Here is a 20,045-nt window from a genome sequence, read left to right on the forward strand (position 1 = left end):
TAACCAAATCTATAACAAGGGTCTATTCGCATAAGGAAGTCTATCTTACACATCTCTTCTGAATTTGGCTCATAAACTAAGTATTCAAGCATGAGAACTTAAAATTTGCTTTACATAAATATTTGACTAAGTAAAATGTGGTAATCAAATATTAGTTGGAAGAAGACACAAAAGACACAGGACTGAAGGACTGGAAAAGGACAAATATAGTACCTATCCATAAAAAGGAGAATAAGGACCACCCAAGGAATTATAAACCAGTCACCTTCACTTTGGTACTTGGAAAGATAAGGGAACAAATAATCAAACAATCAGTTTTTAAGAACCTAAAAGATAAGGTGATAAGGAACATGAATTTGTCATGAACCAATCATGTCAAATCAACTTAATATCCTCCTTTGAAGGGTAACAAGCCTTGAGAATAGGTTGGAAGCATAGATGTGATAGATCTTGACTTTAGTAAGACTTTAGTAAGTCTTTTGATACTCTGTCACATGACCACATCAACAAACTTGGAAAATATAGCCTAGACAAACTTACTATAAGGTGGCAGCACAACTGGCAGCACAGCATATCATACTCAGCGAGTAATGATCAATGGTTCATAGTCAAGCTGCAAACGCATATGGAGTGGGGTCCCACAGGGATCTGTTCTGGATCTGGTTATATTCAATATCTTCATAAATGTTTTGGATAATGGCATGGAGAGTACACTTAAAGACTGCGGATGATACGAATCTGGGTGGACAAGCACTTTAGAGGACCAGATTAGAATTCAAAATGACCTTGACAAACTGGAGAAATAGCCTGAAATAAATAGGATGAAATTCAATAAGGACAAATGCAAAGTACTACACTTAGAAAGGAATAGTCAGTTGCACAACGGCAAAATGGGAAATGACTGCTTAGGAAGGAGTACCGCTGAAAACGACCTGGGCTTATAGTGGATCACAAATGAAATATGATTCAACAGTGTAATACTGTTGTGATGTAATACTGGTTTAGATAATACTTGGTCCTGCCTCAGTGCGGGGGACTGGATTAGATGACCCAACAAGGTCCCTTCCACTCCTACATTTCTATGATTTCTATGAACATGGTTAGAGAGCATTCATTTTTATTTCTGGATAGATCCATATTTTTTCAATAGTCACCCAGCTTTAATTATAAGTAAACGTTGGAAAATGCTGAAGATTGCTAAAGAAGGAATACAATAAGCGTCAACTAAGCTGACACTAGATCCAGCGCTGTTTGACAAGAAAAGAAACAAGGTAAAATAAAAATGGAAACAAAACATTAAGTTCTAAAGATGGTGAGCTAACTATAAAAAGCATCAGCAATCGGAGCAACAGGAAAATCTGAATTTATTCATTGAAAAGACAAATTTCTGCAAGCTATAATGAAAGCAGAGGACATTTTTTCCCCCTTATAAGCCTAACCCCCCTACACAAATAAATAAAATAGAAATGGAGAGGCCAATGCCTTGTAGATCTGAACTTGGGGGGACAAGTCTTGGAAACCTCCTCTCCCTGATCATATTCAACAGGCTCTACCACTCCTTGTCTGATTTGTATGTCTCTTGCTCTACAGTACATTTAATTTTGGTAAAACATATGCCTGCTACACTGCCTGACTTTGAGGCTTTCTGATTTATATTTGTATAATAGTTTTGTATTATAAAGAAACACGACGGCATTTATAAACAGCAATATTGGGCGGGAAGCTGACCTTTGTAAAGGATCTGAAATGTGGATGCAGCATTGTCCGAGGAAAGTATTTAATTATATATTGTCATCAGTTTATCTGCTAATACCACAAACTAGCTACTTCTTAGTCTATTGTTTTAGAAACATATTAAAACCACAGCTTGTAGAATATGGCTTTCATGTAATTATCTGTCAATTAATGTCTTGCGACAGAATATCTCTACATACATGAGAGATTCTCCCAGCCAGCTAAATCAACTGCACAGAAAATCTGTAAATTTCTTTCTCCAGTATACTTCATAAAAATGAAAGTTGTGACTTGTTCACTGTGGCAATGGATCAATGGAAAAATACAACCTGTTAATTGCAGAGTTGGTGGAGAACCTCTGCAGCAATGATTTTTTTGTGGCAAACCCAAAAGTTCAAGTGTACTTGTGAAAAATTAGCCAATGGTTGCCTTAGGGTAAGAATGTCTTCTTAGGACATAACCCAAATCAAGAGGTGGCAAGTTTCTGTGCATCCAAAGAGTATTCTGCAGAAAGAATAGTCTCAGGGAGCTGCTATTTCCTCCCTTTTCTCCCATGAGGGAAGTAATATATCGCTGAGTACCCTGTGCTCCATCAGCTATGTTCACTGATGCATTGAGGACATAGAGCCAAGGCTCCACCCATTGCAGAAGCTGGGAATGAATGACAGGGGATAGATCACTTGATTGCCTGTTCTATTCATTCCCTCTGGGGCACTTGGCACTGGCCACTGTTGGAAGACAGGATACTAGGCTAGATGGAACTTTGGTCTGACCCAGTTTGGCCATTCTTATGTTATGTTCATTCTCTGCTTCTGCCTGTTTGCTTGTCCGAGAAAAGAATATCCACAGCACCCTTTTCTCCTGTGTGGCCAGAACCAAGGTCTGTGTAGCTCACACATAGTGTGAGATGCAGTGTTTTGGTCTGGATGGCCATGGAGCCCAAGATAAAATCAATCCTTTAGTGGAATGCAGCACAAAAGCAAATGTGGTGTAGGCTAAACTACAGCTAACATTACTGCAACCTTGTGACTGCCATCTTCTGAGCACAAGCCTTGTTTTGGATCTGGTAAGACCTCTTCGTACCAAAGAGGAGGTTAGTGGAATAAAATGAGGAAACTATATGATGTGATACCCTGACTTGGTCATCATTTAAAATATAATGATTACAATATCCCTTTAAAAGAATACGTTTGTCAAAATATCTGTGGATGTAATTTGTTTGGAAATGGAGAAATTACTCTAATAGGAGAATATATTATATGAACCCAAGCAGGAACAAGCCTCTTGAATCTTAATGAACTCGTTTGTACTGGGAGACATTACACTTGAAATAGTGTGCATATCTGTCAAGGTGCTGCCAAATGAAATTCAAGGATTGCTTCTCAACTTCAGTGAAAGCAAGAGCTTTCTATTAATTGGCATCATCTGCAAGAGTATCCTTTTGATCATCTTCCAACCTAGTCCTCATTCTTGCAATCTGATCTGTGTGGGCAGACTCCTGAACTTGTATGGTGCTCCATCGATTTCAGCAGGACTCTCTCAAGGTATTTGGCTCTGCAGAGCAGTTAGCAGAATCAGGGCCCAAGATCAGCAGTAATAGGAATACCTGGAAAATGCTAAGGATAGTGTTTGGGTTCTTTGTTTCAGAGCTTCTTTTTGTGGGTTCTTTGTGTGATTTTTCACCCCCAGTATTGTGCATGCTGTAATATTTCTAGACTTACTTTTTTATGAAACATAATATTAAATGTTTTCTTCACTTCTCAACCAAAGGAAATATTAGTATCTTATATAAAAGATTCTACATTTTTGTTCATTTAGATTTTCTTTATATGGGCAGTTTGCATGGAAAGGCTACCATTAGACTCTGGTAAACCAGAAATTTTGGATGCAGAGCCAAGCTAAACTTGGCACTGTAAGCCCAAACAAAAACTGAGCCACTAGAGCTGACTGTACATATATGAAAATGAAAATAAGTTATATCCATGTATAAGGTCACTTTGGCCTTCAGAAAATAATGCCAGAATATACTTTCTGGTTGGGCTGTTCTTAATTTCTGCATATATTCCTGCTAGTCTGGAGTGAGGGCAATTTAGAAGGGTATCAAACATTTCTTTTGAAAAATGGAATGAACAAGCTGCCTTATTGATGTGTTATGGTATCAAGGTACTATCGGTATTCATTGGGATGTCCACATTATTCATGAGTGTATTTGCAGAGCATCGTAAATAAGGGCCAGTGTAACTTCAGACAAAAACATCCAGATATGCCATCCACTATATATATCATACAGATTCCATGTCACTTCTTTAAGCTTGTTAAAGCTTTTATTGATGAGATCTATGATATTCTTTTGCCTTTAATACCATATGCCCTGTGTGTTATGAGACCAGTCATAAACACCTCAAAAGGAGAGAGAAGTGATAATATATAGTAGCAGAAGTATCTAAAAATTACATAAGCCAACTCTGTTCTATAAATAACATCATATTTTAATATCTGATGTTTTGTGGTCTGCCAGGTCTGGAAAAAAACTTTTGTATTGATACCCATTGACATCCATGACAAAACTGCAATGAACTTTAGTGGGAGATGGACTGGTCCCAAATGTCTTATATCTTATGGTGTATGGCTTCTGACTCTATCTCTGAAGGGGGAGGTTGCCTTTTGAGATGCTAGACTTTAAATCAGAATATTTCCTTTCCTCAGTCTTGTGCCAACATAATTCTACCAGCATTTTTTGGAATGGAGGAGAGAATTTTTTTCAAGCCATTTTTTAAAAAATGGCAGCTGTATGAAGATGGAGAATGTAATTTAAAGAGCTGAGTGTATGAGAGGACGCCAGAATGGATGATAAATGCAATATATCACGTGGGCTGTAACACTCTATTTGTAATGTGTGTGACATTTGATATATGCATATTATAAATTCAATGATTTAAAAAGTGAGTTATATCCTCAGCTGGTATAAATCTACCTAGCTGCATTGGCTTCGATTAAGGTGTGCTGATTCATACCAGCTGAGGTTCTGGCCTAATGTGTGGCAAGCTGTCATGGTACAATTCCCCACTCTGAACCTTAGCGTCCAAAAGATGGGGTACCAGCATTAATTCCTCTAAGCTCAATTACCAGCTTAGAACCTGTAGCGCTGCCATCAATCAGGAATTCCAGTGCCTGGTACACTCTGGTCCCCACAAAACCTTGCCCGGGGACCCTCAAGACCCAAACCTTCTGGATCTTAACACAAAGAAAGTAAACCCTTTCCCTCACCGTTGCCTCTCCCAGGCTTCCCCTCCCTGGGTTACCCTGGAAGATCACTGTGTGATTCAAACTCCTTGAATCACAAAACAGAGAGGACAATTCACCTTCCTCCCTCCTTCTCTTTCCTCCTCCCAGACTCTTCCTGAGAGAAAGTAATCCTGGCACAGAGAGAAATCAGCCTCTCTCTCCCTCTTCCCTCCTTTCTCCCCACCAATTCCCTGGTGAATCCAGACCCAGTCCCCTGGGGTCTCACTAGAATAAAAAAAACAATTAGGTTCTTAAACAAGAAAAGCTTTTAATTAAAGAAAGAAAAAACAGTAAAAATTATCTTTGTAAATTTAAAAAAAATGGAATAGGTACAGGGTCTTTCAGCTATAGACACTGGGAACACCCTCCCAGCCTAAGTATACAAGTACAAATTAAAATCTTTTCAGTAAAATACCAATTTGAACTCCTTTCAGCCAAATACACATTTGAACTTCTTCCAACCAAATACACATTTGCAAATAAAGAAAACAACCATAAGCCTAACTCGCTTTATCTGCCTCGTACTCACTAGTCTGAACTTATAAGAGCCTGTATTGGAGAGATTGGAGAGAAACCTAGTTGCACATCTGATCCCTCTGAGCCCCCAGAGTGAACAACAACCAAATTCTAACAGCACACACACAAAAACTTCCCTCCCTCAAGATTTGAAAGTATCCTGTCCCCTGATTGGTCCTCTGGTCAGGTGACAGCCAGGCTCACTGTTCTTGTTAACCCTTTCCAGGCAAAGAGATATGAAGCACTTCTGTTCTATTAACTCTTACTTATCTGTTTATGACACAAGCCCAAAGATTTAGATATTCAAATAACAAAAACTAGGATTAGTGACAGTTAAGGTTAAAGTCAGGACTACTCAAAGTCTTGTAAGCATAACTATAACCAGCAAAGGGGAAAGTTGTCTTCAGCATTCTTCGCCAGCTTCACGTTGTGTCTACAGCCTTTTTGTGTCACATTCAAATCCTCGATAAGGCACTCACTTCTATCCCCAGTACATATTGAAAAGCAGCATATTTCCAAATTTCATCCAACTTGCTCTGTCACACGTTCTCACTATGCTGTCAAGGGGTCCCTGCTTTCCTTGAGGGCAGCTTGGCTTCACTCCCATTTGGGGAAAAAAGAGAATCACCAGCCATTTTTTGGGGAAAAAAAACACTTTAAATGTGGACAACTGTGGCCTCAATTTCACTGAGCACACTAGGACAATGGCTCCAATTTTGAAAGAACCATTCTTAGAAGATAAAAACATAAGAACGGCTGTACTGGGTCAGACCAAAGGTCCATCTAGCCCAGTATCCTGTCTACCAACAGGGCCAATGCCAGGTGCCCCAGAAGGAGTAGACCTAACAGGCAATGATCACGTGATCTCTGTCCTGCCATCCACCTCTATCCTCTGACAAACAGAGGCTAGGGACACCATTCATTACCCATCCTGGCTAATAGCCATTAATGGACTTAACCATCATGAATTTATGCAGTTCTCTTTTAAACGCTGTTATAGTCTTAGCTTCACAGCCTCCTCAGGTAAGGAGTTCCACAAGTTGACTGTGCGCTGCATGAAAAAGAACTTCCTTTTATTTGTTTTAAACCTGCTGCCTATTAATTTCATTTGGTGACCCCTAGTTCTTGTATTATGAGAATAAGTAAATAACTTTTCCTTATCCACTTTTTCTCCACATCACTCATGATTTTATATACCACTATCATATCCCCCCTTAGTCTCCTCTTTTCCAAGCTGAAGAGTCCTAGCCTCTTTAATCTCTCCTCATATGGGACCCGTTCCAAACCCCTAATCATTTTAGTTGTCCTTTTCTGAACCTTTTCAAGTGCTAGAATATCTTTTTTGAGGTGAAGAGACCACATCTGTACACAGTATTCGAGATGTGGGCGTACCATGGATTTATATAAGGGCAATAATATATTCTCAGTCTTATCCTCTATCCCCTTTTTAATGATTCCTAACATCTTGTTTGCTTTTATGACCACCTCTGCACACTGCGTGGACATCTTCAGAGAACTATCCACGATGATGCCAAGATCTTTTTCTTGACTCGTTGTAGCTAAATTAGCCTCCATCATATTGTATGTATAACTGGGGTTATTTTTTCCAACATGCATTACTTTACATTTATCCACATTAAATTTCATTGGTCATTTTGTTGCCCAATCACTTAGTTTTGTGAGATCTTTTTGAAGTTCTTCACAACCTGCTTTGGTCTTAACTATCTTGAGTAGTTTAGTATCATCTGCAAACTTTGCCACATCAGTGTTTACCCCTTTCTCCAGATCATTTATGAATAAATTGAATAGGATTGGTCCTAGGAATGACCCTTGGGGGACACCACTACCCTCTCCATTCTGAGAATTTACCATTAATTCCTACCCTTTGTTCCCTGTCTTTTAGCCAGTTCTCAGTCCATGAAAGGACCTTCCCTTTTATCCCATGACAGCTTAATTTACGTACAGCCTTTGGTGAGGGACCTTGTCAAAGGCTTTCTGGAAATCTAAGTACACTATGTCCACTGGATCCCCCTTGTCACATGTTTGTCGACCCCTTCGAAGAACTCTAATAGATTAGTAAGACACAATTTCCCTTTACAGATACCATGTTGACTATTGCTCTACAGTTTATGTTTTTCTATGTGTCTGACATTTTATTCTTAACTATTGTTTCGACTAATTTGCCCGGTACCGACGTTAGACTTACCGGTCTGTAATTGCCGGGATCACTTCTAGACCCCTTTTAAATATTGGTGTTACATTAGCTAACTTCCAGTCATTGGGTACCAAAGCCAATTTAAAGGACAGGTTACAAACCTTAGTTAATAGTTCCACAACTTCATATTTGAGTTCTTTCAGAACTCTTGGGTGAATGCCATCTGGTCCCGGTTACTTGTTAATGTTAAGTTTATCAAAAACCTCCTCTAGTGACACTTCAATCTGTGACAGTTCCTTAGATTTGTCACCTACAAAAGCCAGTTCAGGTCTGGGAATCTCCCTAACATCCTCAGCCGTGAAGACTGCAGCAAAGAATCCATTTAGTTTCTCTGCAATGACTTTATCATCTTTAAGCACTCCTTTTGTATTTCAATCTTCAAGGGGCCCCACCAGTTGTTTAGCAGGCTTCCTGCTTCTGATCTACTTAAAAAACATTTTGTTATTACCTTTAGAGTTTTTGGCTAACCGTTCTTCAAACTCCTCTTTGGCTTTTCTTATTACACTCTTGCGCTTGAGCTGGTAGTGTTTGTGCTCCTTTCTATTTGCCTCACTAGGATTTGACTTCCACTTTGTGGAAGAAGACCATTGTATGTAGAAGACCATTATTCATCAGTCTCTTGTGAAGAGACTTTCAGTTATGAAGAATAATGGCAAAATATGACTATTAATCCTGGGGCGGAGGGGGAAATCTTCAAATACAGCCAAAATTTCAGTGAGTTTTACTATATGGAAAATTTGAAGAGTGTGTATTACTCTGCTGAAAATTCATGATTTTTTTTTTAAATATCAGATGCAGTTTGCTAAACTTCTGAAGGAACCTATTTAAAATTAACTCAAAAACTAGTCAGGTAACATGATTACTCAGAAAATACATTCTGCAGTCAAAACATAGTTGCTTTAATTTTGAAGGGGATACACTGTAATCTTCATATGTAACACAAAGGTTGTATCCTTGATGTGCGTAGAAAACACTACTAACTCTTAACAATGGAACCATGACCATCACTTCTGTTATATTTATGAACTCGTATTAATAGGATGCTTTGAAAAATCTCACAAAGCAAAGATTGTATAATCCATTTTAGGCAATCATCATTCCTTATATGTACATTTCATAAGAAACAAGAGGAGAACTGTCATGTGATTCCTTTCTTAAATATAGAGTAATTCATTTCTTATCTGGCTCATATAGGAACACATAGGACTTACGATATTGACTTTAATGGGAGAAGTTCAAGACCATACATTTTGAATTTAACAAAAAATGCATGGTTTTACTACAGTTAAAGGAAATAAATCAACACATGCTTAGAAAGCTCACACTTATACATGCGTTAGCAATCATGAAGTCTTTTTTCTAGATCTTAAATAAATTGGACTTGCTAACCGCATACTTATGTGTATATAAACAGGGAATAATATTGTTTCAATTGTTACAACATGTGATTTGTATAATAACAACATTAATACTATTCATATAGATGTAACAAAATTTCCTAACCAGGAGAGTTTAGCAAATCTGGTTTTAGTTGTTTCAGACTGCATTTGTGAAAAAAGCCAGACTGCCAGCCAGCACTAATTCATACATATTATATGGCTATAGATGTCTTATGCTGTGCAGCATGACAGTGCAAGGCTAAATGGAAAATTTTTTTAAATGGATGCCTAAAGTTAGATTCCTAAGTCCATAAATAAATGACCTGATTTTCAAAAGTTCTGAGCACCCAGAGACTCTCTTTAGTCAATCTGAATTGTGCATCATTAAGGACTGAAGAATTGGATTCTTCCTTTGTTCAGGAGGAAGTTATAAAGCATAGTCCAAAGAAGCAATGTATCTATACCATAATTTGGGTATCTATTCTCATTTTCCCTTTTGATGAAATGTAAATATTTTTGGAAGCATGAATTTTAGACAGACAGTACTGGGAAAGAATGAGTTTAAAGTCTTAGGAATTTGTTTATGCAAAAGTATTTATATTCCACTCCAAAATCGTCTTTTTCATACTCTCACCCACATAATGTGCTGCACCAGGAAACTGCATGAGCACTTTTAGCACGGGAATTTACAAATACAAGAAATTAGGCAAGCATTGCATATGCAGAACTCCCAACATAGTTCATGGGAGTTCAGCATGGAAAGGATTTGGTCATAAATAATTTTGGGCCAAAAGTAATTTTTTTATTAATGCACAGTAAATTATCTTCCCCAAAATACTACAATAATGCTGCAGTTGTGATCACTGGAGGAAGGAACTTGAGCTTCCCATACCTTCAGGTCCTGTCTTGACTGGCAATAAGAGCATGATTTTCAGCCATGTTAGCTCAGTTGTTAGCCTACATCCTGATGGGACTTTTCAATCATTTAAGCTAATGTGATCTCCTGTTACCTGGCCACATTTAAACCTATGCTCTATTCCTCACAGTAACCCAAAACAGACCAACTATGTTATACTTTGTGGCACACGTGCAAGACCATCTATTTGCATGGACATTTGGGGAGAGCTGCGGTGTGAAGGGCCTTGTGATCACTGGGATTTGGAGGGTGGCAGGGGTTATTGTTAGTGGGTATGTCATAAACAGATAGTTAAGGGTTAATGTCTCTTTTACCTGTAAAGGGTTAAGAAGCTCAGTAAACCTGGCTGACACCTGACCAGAGGATCAATAGGGGGACAAGATACTTTCAAATCTTGGTGGAGGGAAGTCTTTTGCTTGTGCTTTTTGTTTGTCGGTTGTTCGCTCTTGGGACTGAGAGGGACAGGACATCAATCCAGGCTCTCCAAATCTTTCTGAATCAGTCTCTCATGTTTCAAACTTGTAAGCAATTAGCCAGGCAAGGCGTGTTAGTCTTATGTTTGTTTTCTCAAATTGTAAATGTTTCTTTTTGCTGGAAGGATTTTATCTCTGTTTGCTGTAACTTTGAACCCAAGGCTTGGGGGGGGGGGGCCCTCTGGTCTATAGGAATCTGATTACCCTGTAAAGCATTTTCCATTCTGATTTTACAGAGATAATTTTTACCTTTTTTTTTTTTAATTAAAAGCTTTCTTTTTTAAGAACCTGATTGATTTTTCCTTGTTTTAAGATCCAAGGGGATTGGATCTGTGTTCACCAGGGAATTGGTGAAGCCTCTCAAGGAAACCCAGGGAGGAGAAAGTTTGTGGGCGGGGGACAGGAAGTGCCCCAGACACTGAATTTCTGGCTAGTGGCAGTGTTACCAGATCTAAGCTAGTAATTAAGCTTAGCAGTGTTCATGCAGGTCCCCACATTTGTACTCTAAAGTTCAAAGTGGGGGGAAAAACCTTGACATGGTGAGCAGCGGTGTGGGATTTTTAGGAACCAAAAGCCAGTGGGATTTTTTTTCTCATCTTTTTAGCTGCTTGGAAAGCAGCCTGAGGGCAGAGGTGTTAAGTTTTTAACAAGGGTCTTTGTTAAGAGGAGGCTTCAAGCTGTGAGCAAGCAGCCAGCAAAAGGGAATTTACAAGCTGAATTGTTTTCTTTCTTTCTACCTCTCGGGTATAGCTAGTTAGGAAGTCTCTGTTAACCAAGCAGCCCTGCTGAGTGCATCCCAGGTTTCAGTGAGCTGCAGAGGCGTGTGTGAGCAATACAAGAAAGCAGGAAAATGAGTACCAGTGAAACTAGAAATGGCTAGGCTGGATGTAGAAGAGAAAGCCAAAGAGGCTGACCACAGGAGAGCTATGGAGATGAGAGAAAGAGAAGAGAAAGACCAAAGAGGCTGACCACAAAAGAGCTATGGTGATGAAACAAAAAGCGATGGAGATAAGAGAAAAAGAAGTGGAAGAGAGGGAAAGAGAGAGAAAGCATGAACTGGACTTAGCAAAGGCTACGCCAGATGTACCAGCCAACCCTAACAACCCTTCTCCAGGTACTGTTTCCCATCCCAGAAAATTTCCCACCTACAAGGCAGGTGATGATACTGAGGCCTTCTTAGAAAATTTTGAAAGGGCCTGCCTTGGGTACCACATCTCTGCAGACCAGTACATGATAGAGCCGAGATCACAGCTCAGTAGACCTTTAGCAGAGGTGGCGGCTGAAATGCCTAAGGAACACATGAACAATTATAATCTTTTTCAAACCAAGGCCAGAATCAGAATGGGGCTAACACCTGAACATGCCTGTCGGCGTTTCAGAGCCCTAAGGTGGAAACCAGATGTGTCACTTACCCGACACACCTACCACATTGGGAAAAATTGGGATGCCTGGATATCAGGAGCAAATGCTAAATCTCTGGAAGAGCTGTCCTTCCTAATGCAAATGGAGCAGTTCTTAGAGGGTGTTCCTGAGGAAACAGAAAGCTACATCCTAGATGGGAAACCCAAAACTGTAACCGAGGCGGGGGAGATTGGAGCCAGATGGGTGGAAGTGGCAGAAAAGAAAAAAGCTACTAGCAAGGGGAGTGAATATCGGAGGGGGCAAACCGGAAATAAACCTATCACTGGGGCAACCCAAGAACACCACCTACAACCCAAGGAAAGCCCCAGACACCCTATTGTCCCACCTCACCAGTCTCCAGCAACCCACCTCGACCCAGTGACCAGTCAGCTGGGCGATGTTTTAAATGTAATGAACTGGGACATATAAAGGCCAACTGTCCCAAGAACCCCAAACGAGTACAGTTCATTACACCACCATCACACCAAAGATCCCCAGGCCCAGATGGCTCTCAAATACCCTCGGAGCGAAGAGAGTGGGCGAAAAGAAGGTTATCGCATGGAGAGACACCGGGGCACAAGTGTCAGCTATCCACCAATCCTTAGTGAACCCCAAATTCATCAACCCAGAGGCCCAGTGACAATTCACCCATTCATGTCAAAATCTTTAAACTTACCTACAGCTGAATTGCCTGTCCAGTACAAGGGCTGGTCAGGAATGTAGACTTTTGCAGTCTATGACAATTATCCCATCCCTATGCTACTGGGGGAAGACTTGGCCAACAAGGTGAAGCTGGCCAAGAGGGTAGGGATGGTCACACGCAGCCAAGCCAAGCAAGCTTCCAGACCCATCCCTGTTCCTGAGCCGTCCACAAGGGCCCTGTCTGTGTTACAGAGACCCAGACAGAGGTGGTGGAACCGAATCCCCTGTCAACAACTGCAATAGCCAGTCCCAGAACTGGAACTGGAAAAGCAACCAGCACCAGAACCATTGCCAGTACTGACGCCAGCGCTTGCAAACCCATCTACAACTCCAACGCCAGAGGGCACCAGGGGGCCTGGACTGGCAGAAGCAGCAGACAACTCTACCCAAGAGGCTCAGCCAGAGCTTGAAATATCATATAGTGCACCAGCGGAAAGCAGTTCATAATCAACGAAAACAACCCCATCACCTACATCGCTTCCAGAAGGACCAAGCCCAAGTCCACAGTCTAAGGAGGAACTGATGTCTCCAGCCTCAAGGGAACAGTTCCAGACTGAGCAGGAAGCAGATGACAGTCTTCAGAAAGCTTGGGTGGCGGCACGGAGCACCCCACCGCCTCTCAGCTCTTCTAATTGATCCCGGTTTGTTGTAGAACAAGGACTTTTATACAAAGAGACTCTTTCTGGTGGATATCAGGAAGACTGGCATCCACAAAAACAGTTGGTGGTTCCAACTAAGTACCAGGGAAAGCTCTTAAGTTTAGCCCATGATCATCCCAGTGGCCATGCTGGGGTGAACAGAACCAAAGACAGGTTGGAGAAGTCCTTTCCACTGGGAGGGATGGGCAAGGACATTGCTAATTATGTCTGGTCTTGTGAGGTTGTGCCAATGAGTGGGGAAGCCCCAAGACCAAGTCAAAGCCCCTCTCCAGCCACTTCCCATAACTGAGGTTCCATTTCAGCGAGTAGCTGTGGATATTTTGGGTCCTTTCCCAAAAAATACCCCCAGGGGAAAGCAGTACATACTGACTTTCATGGACTTTGCTACCCAATGGCCGGAAGCAGTAACTCTAAGCAACACCAGGGCTAAAAGTGTGTGCCAGGCCTTAGCAGACATTTTTGCCAGGTAGGTTGGCCCTCCGACATCCTTACAGATTCGGGAACTAATTTCCTGGCAGGAACCATGAAAAATCCATGGAAGCTCATGGGGTGAATCACTTGGTTGCCACCTCTTACCACCATCAAACCAATGGCCTGGTCGAAAGGTTTAATGGAACTTTGGGGGCCATGATACGTAAATTCATCAATGAACACTCCAATGACTGGGACCTAGTGTTGCAGCAGTTGCTTTTTGCCTACAGGGCTGTACCACATCCTAGTTTAGGGTTTTCACTGTTTGAGCTTCTGTATGGCCACAAGGCTAAAGGGCCATTACAGTTGGTGAAACAGCAATGGGAGGGGTTTACGCCTTCTCCAGGAACTAACATTCTAGACTTTGTAAGCAACCTACAAAGCACCCTCCAACACTCTTTAGCTCTTGCTAAAGAAAACCTAAAGGATGCTCAGGAAGAGCAAAAGGCTTGATATGATAATCATACCAGAGAGCATTCCTTCAAAGTAGGGGACCAGGTTATGGTCTGGAAGGCCCAACAGGCCCATAAGATGGAAGCATCATGGGAAGGGCCATTCATGGTCCAAGAGCACCTAGGAGCTGTTAACTATCTCATAGCATTTCCCACCTCAACCCTAAAGCCTAAAGTGTACAATGTGAATTCTCTCAAGCCATTTTATTCTAGAGACTTAAAGGTTTGTCAGTTTACAGCCCAGGGAGGAGATGATTGCTGAGTGGCCTGAAGGGTGTGTACTACGAAGGAAAAAATGACTGTGGCATGGAAGAGGTGAACTTCTCCCTGACCCTTGAACATCTGCAGCCTCAGCAGATCAAGGAGCTGTGCGCTAGCTTCGCCCCAATGTTCTCAGCCACCCTGAGGATAGACTGAATGGGCATACCACTCCATTGACACAGGTAATGCTCACCCAATTAGAACCCCACCCTACCGGGTGTCTCCTCATGCCTAAACTGCTATAGAATGGGAGATCCAAAGCATGCTACAGATAGGTATAATCCGCCCCCTAACAGTGCATGGGCATCTCCAGTGGTTCTAGTACCCAATCAGATGGGGAAGATGTGCTTTTGCATGGACTACCGTAAGCTAAATGCTGTAACTCGTCCCGACAACTATCCAATGCCACGCACCGATGAACTATTGGAAAAATTGGGACGGGCCCAGATCATCTCTACAATAGACTTAACCAAGGGGTACTGGCAAGTAACTCTAGATGAACTTGCCAAAGAAAGGTCAGCCTTCATCACCCATGCAGGAGTGTATGAATCTAATATGCTTCCTTTCGGGCTGCGAAATGCACCCGCCACCTTCCAAAGACTTGTAGATGGTCTCCTAGCAGGATATGCAATTGCCTACCTCGATGATGTGGCCATTTTTTCTGATTCATGGGCAAAACACCTGGAACACCTGGAAAAAGTATTTGAGCGCATCAGGCAGGCAGGACTAACTGTTAAGGCCTAAAAGTGTCAAATAGGCCAAAACAGAGTGACTTACCTTGGACACCAAGTGGGTCAAGGAACAATAAACCCCCTTCAGGCCAAGGTGGATGCTATCCAAAAGTGGTCTGTCTCAAAGTCAAAGAAACAGGTCTTAGGCTTGGCCAGATATTACAGGCGATTTATACCACACTATAGCCAAATCGCTGCCCCACTAACAGACCTGACCAAAAAGACCCAGCCAAATGCAGTTAAGTGGATTGATGAGTGTCAGAAGGCCTTTACCCAGCTTAAGGAAACACCCATGTCTGACCCTGTGCTAAGGGCCCCAGACTTTGACAAACCATTCCTACTAACCACAGATGCTTCTGAGCGTGGTGTAGGAGCAGTTTTAATGCAGGAAGCACCGGATCAATAATTTCATCCTGCCTTGTTTCTCAGCAAAAAACTGTCTGAGAGGGAAAGCCACTGGTCAATCAGTGAAAAAGAATGCTATGCCATTGTGTATGCCCTGGAAAAGCTATGCCCATAAGTTTGGGGATGGCGTTTCCAGCTACAAACTGACCATGCTGCACTAAAGTGGCTTCATAATGTCAAGGGAAACAACAAAAAACTGCTTCGATGGAGTTAGCTCTCTAAGATTTTGATTTTGAAATTCAACACATTTCAGGAGCTTCTAACAAAGTAGCTAATGCACTCTCCCGTGAAAGTTTCTGAGAATCAACTGGTTAAAAATTGTCCTTGAAATGTGGAAAATCTTGTAGTTTTACATAATTAGTAGTATATGTAAAGGTGCATGTGTTTCATTAATCTGTTTATTCTAAAATTCTAGGAAGAAATCACCGCCAGTGTGGTTCCACACTGTCTAAGATTTGGGGGGCGTGTCATAAACAGATAGTTAAGGGTTAATGTCTCTTTTACCTGTAAAGGGTTAAGAAGCTCAGTAAACCTGGCTGACACCTGACCAGAGGACCAATAGAGGGACAAGATACTTTCAGATCTTGGTGGAGGGAAGTCTTTTGTTTGTGCTTTTTTTTGTTGGTTGTTCGCTCTCGGGACTGAGAGGGACAGGACATCAATCCAGGCTCTCCAAATCTTTCTGAATCAGTCTCTCATGTTTCAGACTTGTAAGCAATTAGCCAGGCAAGGCGTGTTAGTTTAATGTTTGTTTTCTCAAGCTGTAAATGTTTCTTTTTGCTGGAAGGATTTTACCTCTGTTTGCTGTAACTTTGAACCTAAGGCTGAGGGGGGGCCCTCTGGTCTATAGGAATCTGATTACCCTGTAAAGCATTTTCCATTCTGATTTTACAGAGATAATTTTTATCCTTTTTTTTTTTTAATTAAAAGCTTTCTTTTTTAAGAACCTGATTGATTTTTCCTTGTTTTAAGATCCAAGGGGATTGGATCTGGACTCACCAGGGATTGGTGGGGGAAAGGAGAGAGGATGGTTAAATTCTTCTTGTTTTAAGATCCAAGGAGATTGGATCTGGAGTCACTGGGGATAAGTGGGGGAGTGCAAGACCATCTATTTGCATGGACATTTGGAGAGAGCTGGAGTTTGAAAGGCCTTGTGATCACTGTGATTTGGAGGGTGGTAGGGGTTATTCCTAGTGTGGGTAGAACTGGATATTGCATATAATGCTGCTGTAGTTGCTATGGGTTTTGTTTTTAATGGTTTGTCAAGATGCCAATAGCCCAGAAGAGGCTAAAGAGCTAACACACCTCTTGTGTATTAAAATTAAAGTAAATAAAATTATTATGGTGGCACCAGTCACGGCTCCATTGTTAAGGCTGAGAAATACAGTATATTTTTCCCAAAAATTACTGCACTCACAAAATTAATATTCCAAGAATTTATAAACAGATTGGTTAGTTAATTTGATTTCATTTTAAAATGGATCTTTGTTTTGCCCTGAATGATGAAATAACACAGACTCTTAATTCTGCGGGAAATCTGAAAACTCGCTGAAATTTTGTGACTAGGCTATATTGTAAAGAAGTTAGGTTGTAATTGAGCTAAATTGTTAATTATAAGTAAGGCCAAGTGAACATGCCAATTCATCCATAACTGGGCCCATTGCAACATTAGAAATTATTCACTCACTGACCACCCTGTCTTGAAAGTCAGTTTCCATGTTCCATTTCTTTTGGTTATTATGAGTCAATGACATGAGACTGGACTCTTTTGTGTCAAGAATTCTGACTGATAGCTGACTTCACCCATAGAGTCATTATTCCTGTAAAGTTCCTCATGACAGCATAAGCATCACTTTTCTGAAGGCTCTCCAAAGCACTGCTACTTCGCTCCATTGTGCACCCAGGCAGAATTACCAGGGAAGCTAAAGCAGGAGCATAGAGGAAGCTCTCAAAGTACAAAGGCATTGGGACTCAGGAACTGCACCTCTCAGTTCTTTTTTCACAGTGTTAGTCCCCCTTACAGTCTGTTTCCCAAAGACAGTTCATCTCTCCATTGGGCCCAGACACATCACTGATTCTCTCTGTCAATCCCCTCTACCCAGCCCCACTCTCTCCTACGAGGCAGTGTTCCAGATTAGTTGAAAACAGTGGGAATATACTGGTGAATCTGGCTCTTAAACTAAATAGGTGAATGGATGTGTGTGTACTTCTATATAATATATATTATAATAATCCAACTGGTCTTCAAATCATGAGAGACATCACCTATAACATTATTTTTGGGTTTCAGAGTGGAGCTGTGTTAGTCTGTATCAGCAAAAACAACAAGGAGTTCTTAGAGACTAACAAATGTATTTGGGAGTAAGCTTTTGTGGGCTAGAACCCACTTCGTCAGATGCATGAAGTGAAAAATACAGGAGTAAGTATGAATACATGAAAGGATGGGGGTTGCTTTACCAAGTGTGAGGTCAGTCTAATGAGATAAATCAATTAACAGGAGGATACCAAGAGAGAAAAAATAACTTTTGAAGTTAGTTTTGACCCAACCACTCCTAGTCTTTTTTCAGGCCTAATCTGATAGTATCCAGTTTGCAAATTAATTCCAGTTCTGCAGCTTCACATTGGATTCTGGTTTTGAAGTTTTTTGTTGAAGAATTGCCACTATGGTTGGGACATTACAAAACCTAAACTTAATTTCCCCAATACTAATTTCTCCCTATTGTTACACCATCTTGTCAACTGTCTGTAATGGGCCACTTTCTTACCACTTCAAAAGTTACTTTTCCTCCCTGGGTATCCTGCTGTTAATTGATTTATCTCATTAGACTGACCTCACACTTGGTAAAGCAACCTCCATCCTTTCAAGTATTTATACCTGCTCCTGTATTTTTCACTCCTTGCATCTGATGAAGTGGGTTCTAGCCTACAAAAACTTATGCCTAAATAAATGTGTTAGTCTCCAAGGTGCCAAAAGGACTCCTCCTCATTTTTGGGGCTTGTTTAGAGTTCATGTATGACATTTAAAAAAAAATAAAAGGAAAGGAAATACTTAGACAAAACTTTATTGAGATAGAGTTAAGGTGTTTACATAGGGTGACTGGATAGCAAGTGTGAAAAATCAGGACAGGGAGTGGAGGGTAATAGACGCCTATATTAGACAAAGCCCCGAATATCGGGACTGTCCATATAAAATTGGGACATCTGGTCACCCTATGTTTACGTTGCAGCAAATAAGGGTAAAATATGTTCTAGAGATGTTGAAATTATCTCCAAAACAAACATTACAAACCCAGGAAATTTGGTATTAAGGTCACTCTCTAAAGAAAAAATGGAAACACACTGAGATGTAGAAATGTAGTTAAGGCGCCTAAATGACCGTAACACTGCTCTGAAATGCATTCTAAACAGCCAGGATGGATGGATAAGTGGGAGAAAAGTAGTAGCAGTAGTATTCCCTTTTACAGATGGGGAACTTAGGCACAGAGGTATGTCCTAGGTTACCAAGGAAGTGTGTGGCAAAACCGGAAAATGAACCCGGATCTCCTCCTGTGTCTCAGTCCAGTTCCCTATCCACAAGATGATCCATTCTCCTATTCTGCCTATAGAGTTCAGGAGCACTGGAGAATCTTTCTAGAGTATAAGAAACAGTATATGCTGTGAGTGAAGAAGAAGGAACTCAACAAGATTTGGCAATAAATCCTTCCCGGCTATATAATAAAAACCCAATGTCTTATATGTAACTTCTTAACATAAATCAACAGATTTTCTTAAAGTTAGTTACATTCCCCTACAGATGTGCATGGTATGTTGTAAATACTAATGTACCAGTGATGATGATGGAGACTTCTTATGAAAAATGGTTCTTGAGAACATAAGGGATCAGGTCATGAGAGAGATTTTATAGCTCAAAACCCTATTCAAGATTGTTCTATATATGTATACTGTATGTACATACCATATTTATGTAAATATAACATTGTTTCCATGGGAAAAATGTTTGGAATGTGCTTTCCTTCATAAGAAAACATCACCCAATTCATCAATCTTCTCCTCTCCTGGGTAATCAGTCCTTTCTGGGTTACATTTTGCAGAAGGTCATAATCCAAACAAAAAGTGGAGTCGCCATGAAAGGGGAAATTCCAAACTTTAGCACATAAAGTATGCTCATAAAAAGGTAAAGTGTTTTCCAAAATAAAGGGGCAAAAGTTACATGAGCACAAGAGAGCAATAAATCAAACGTGGAAATACACACAGGCTCTCACACACGTATGTACATCAGGATTGTTGGTTCATCAGTCACAGGTGAAAAAATTGTTATGATTGATTAAAAGGGAAAAAGATACTAAATAGCCTTTCAAATGGTATTTTAATTGGAAAGTCTACTTTTAAAGTCTCTGATTCAGAAAAGTGTCTTTATTCAGGATAGCACTCAAGCACATGCATCA

This window comes from Gopherus evgoodei, chromosome 1 (genome assembly GCF_007399415.2).
Source record: "Gopherus evgoodei ecotype Sinaloan lineage chromosome 1, rGopEvg1_v1.p, whole genome shotgun sequence".
Classification (NCBI taxonomy): domain Eukaryota; kingdom Metazoa; phylum Chordata; order Testudines; family Testudinidae; genus Gopherus; species Gopherus evgoodei.